The sequence below is a fragment of the Scyliorhinus torazame genome, chromosome 26, assembly GCF_047496885.1.
Source record: "Scyliorhinus torazame isolate Kashiwa2021f chromosome 26, sScyTor2.1, whole genome shotgun sequence".
Classification (NCBI taxonomy): domain Eukaryota; kingdom Metazoa; phylum Chordata; class Chondrichthyes; order Carcharhiniformes; family Scyliorhinidae; genus Scyliorhinus; species Scyliorhinus torazame.
In genome coordinates, this window is record NC_092732.1 from 8,031,459 (window position 1) to 8,035,329 (window position 3,871).

General features: G+C 44.0%; 1 long non-coding RNA gene across 1 annotated transcript; it reads right to left on the bottom strand.

Moving 5' to 3' along the window:
* Positions 1-886: 886 nt before the first annotated feature.
* LOC140403049 (uncharacterized) lies at positions 887-1,686 on the bottom strand. Its single transcript, XR_011938225.1, has 3 exons — positions 1,652-1,686; positions 1,363-1,415; positions 887-936 (listed from the first exon to the last, which is right to left on the bottom strand). It is a non-coding gene; the product is annotated as an uncharacterized lncRNA (long non-coding RNA).
* Positions 1,687-3,871: the final 2,185 nt, after the last annotated feature.

Sequence of the window (3,871 nt, forward strand, 5' to 3'; positions counted from 1 at the left end):
AATGATCTGTGATAGAGTCGTGAAATTGGAAAGCAAATTAAAGCAGACATGGTCAATGTATAACCAGACAACTGCGGCAATGTACCTGTTACTTTTATTCGATATATTTATTGTAAAAGAGCGAACCTGATGATCATGTTTCCCCCGTGTGTTATCTATAGGGTCCGGCAGATAAATCCATATCCAGACAGAAACACAGACACAACAAAGAGGCTTACACCGAAGTATCGCAGAGAAGAGGTTGGGAGGAAACATCAAGAGTCCATTTAGACCATGCTGTCAGTGCCTAAATAAAATAACTTGAAAGATAACGCACGCTGGTTATTCTTATCACAATGCCCATCTCCCGATCCGTTGTTTTAAACATTCCAACACTTTAAGTGAAGATCCAGGTGCCTTATTAAATGTTTCTGACTCAACCTCCAAATCAGGTAGCAGAACCCACACTGCTCTTATTTTGCGCAATTCACGGCTATGCAAGACCCTGCTCGTTTGACAGCAACTTTTCAAAATACTCGTCAAAGCTGTCAATGAAGGTATTCTGCAGCCCATTCGGAATCAATAGTGTTCCAAGAACATCCATTTAATAACGGCGCAGCGAATGTATTTTATTTGGATGTATGTTGAGGGAATTAATGTCAACACTGGATACTGAGAGCTTCCTGCTCCCGAGTCCCAACACAACCCCCTCGCTCCTCCACTCCTGCCCCCGCAGAGGAATATGTTCTGATTTTAGTTAAAGCGACGAGTGTGATTTGAAACAAATGAATGTGTTCTAGAATGTGCTCTGCCAACCACGTGAAACATCTAGCGTGGGATGGGTTGCACATTATTCCAAAAATCAGCAAATATCTGGGCAGCTTGCCAGCATATTAATTGCACTTACCCGTAACGCACCATCATGTAATCTCTGTGTCTGTGTTTGGCGGAGTTCGCCTGGGTATTAAAGAATACAATATGAATTTAAATATTATTTCTTCCGGCGAATAGATATTCAGCTGGAGATAGGCGAAGACAATGACGAATCAATGCGACAAGGCCCTAATTGTCAATGGGAGTCAATCCAAAAGCTTCACACATAAGCCTGTGTTCCCCCAATGGATCAACAGCCCCTCAATGCATCACTTCTCAGATAAAACGGCAATGGAGTCCAATTTGCCAATGGCTGGACAATACCTGTCTAGTGTCCACTGCCCATCTGGTATATTAGCGGCAGATTTAATAATCCACAATTGGCCGTTTTCTGGCACCAACAGGAATGAGATGATTGAAGAATATTCTGATGGCGGTCAGTCCACTTATCAATCGGTGAATTCCCGCCATTTGATATTTAATCTGTACCAATGTTTCAATGGAACTTACCCGTTTGTCGCTCTTTCCGCCCCTGTCTTTGTGTTGTCTCGCTCAAACTGAAACTGAACAAGGACAAGAAGTATTAATGAAGTGTTAGGTCATCCAAATCCTGGCACAGGTCCCAGAAATAGCTGAGAAAATAATTAATTGTACAGCAATTTTAGATTCATCTTCAAATATCGAACAGAATGTCAACATGAAACATTGAAGTCAGAGTCGGGTTTGAACTGGACTTCACACAATACTAAACACAAAGAGAGTGTCCGTGATGTAGTTTGCAAATGTCTCAGTCACTTACTTTTCATTTTGGCTTTTGTTGTCCCATTTTCCTGAAAGAAGGAACTATAATTAGCAAAATAAAATCAGGAGAAGATAATAACATTGGATACGCAATCATGGCAATGTCCCTCATGAACCGGATTCCTCACCTGATCTGCTGCCTTTACAAATCAAAATGGGAAGTAGAATCAACAAGAGAACCAGAACCGCCAGGACAGCGATGAAGGCGGGAAGGGCCCGACTGCACCATCCTGCAGAGAGAACACAATTAAAATCTGCTTCTCTGTCTCATCCTTATCTCCTGACATTCTCAGTTGGGAACGGAACTCAGTTAAAAAATCGGAACCTGAACCTTGGGAGCGAAGGGGGAAAGTAAACCCCGGGAAACTGATAGCAACACATGAAATGGAATCAAATAATTTTCAGTGCAGAAGGAGGCCATTCGGCCCTTCGAGTTTGCATCGGCCCTTGGAAAGAGCACCCTTCAGCCTATCCCTTTAACCCAGTTACCCCACCTAACCTTTTTGGACACGATGGACAATTTAGCATGGTCAATCCACCTAACCTGCACATCTTTGGACTGTTTGGAGGAAACCGGAGCACCCGGAGGAAACCCACGCAGGCAAATCGAGAGCATGCAGACTCCGTACAGGCAATGACCCACCTGGGAACCGAAACTGGGACCCTGGAGCTGTGAAGCAACAGTGTTAAACACTGTGCTACCGTGCCGCCCTTTGATTTCGCTCTGTTGAAGTGTTTTGAAAAAGTAACAATGTTAAAGGTGTTAGAAATATCTCCGAATAAGAAAATGGCTAGAGTATTCGAGTGCATAACGTTAGGCCATGGACATCAACTATCTGGCACGCCTGTCAGTGTTGTTCCACACTCACAGTGCATCAGTTTGTATGATGCAAACAGCACCTGATGTCATATTGGAAAAACTGAGCCATTGAATGATGCTGCCCTTTGTCCTCGTGTCAACTCTGAAAGTTCTCTCCAAATTGGGTCAATCTCCCTCAGCGTTCCCTCATAGACCTGTACATTGCTCCCCATTAAACATTTCTGCAGATCCCCTTTTGAAAGTAACTAGTAAATATGGTTTTGCTGCGTGTTCCAGATTTCATGAACTTTCAGTGTAAATCACACTCTCCAAAGATCCGCAGTTTTTGCTGATTATCTCCAATCTGTGTCCCCTTGATTGCTCACCTCCTGCCATTGTACACTGTTCCTATTAGTTGCTCCATCGAAACGTTCTGGTTTTGATCGCCGCCTCGATCATTTCTCTTCTTAACCTTCTCTTCCGTAAGGACAGGAGTCCAAGTTTCTCCAGTCTCTCCACATTAACTGAAGTGGCCAGTTCCCAACAAATCTCCCCGGCTCTCTCTGTAGACTTGTGACTTCCACCCCTAAAAAGCTGTGTGCAGCTGATCACAATACTGCGAACGTGACCAGCCAATGCTTTCTGGCGCATCAACACATCGCCCTTGCTTTTAGACTCGATTCCTCAATTTAAAAATTCAATGATTACGGATGTCTTCCAGCATTGATTTATCTTCCCATTTCCATCTCCAAACATTACTCAATCAGAGAATAATTGCAGCACAGAAGGAGGCCATTCAGCCCACCAACTCTCTGCTATCTCTCGTCAGCAACAACCCGCTTTATTCCGCTCGTCTGCAATTCCTCTTCCCCCTGCCCATTCTTCCATTTCTCACCATTCTCCAATTCCCTTTCGAACGCCACGATTGAACTGCTTCAACCACACTCTCAGGCAGTGTGTTCCAATGATGAACATTCGGTGTACAGAAGGGTTCTCCAACATGTTGCAGTTCATTCCTTTCCCAATCACAGCACATTTGTAGCGCCTGGCCCTCCATCCTTCGGTCACGGGGTACTGATTTTCACTCTGTACTCAGCCCATATCCCTCCTGATCTGTAAACGCCACTATCAAATATCTGCTCAAACTTCTCTTCTCCGCTGAGAGCAGCATCAATGTCTATCGGTAATGCACGGGAATTAATTTTCACGCCATTGATACCATTATCTTGAATCTTTTCTGCACTGTCTCTAACACATTCTCCAGACAGTCTGGTGCCCAGATAGGACTAATACTTCAGTTGATGCTGAACCAGAGTTTTGTTAATGTTCATCACAGCTCCCTTCTTGTTCTACTTTCTGCCCTATTGCTAATGTCAAGGCCTTTGCATGCATTAGTAATCGCACTGCCTATGTCAATGG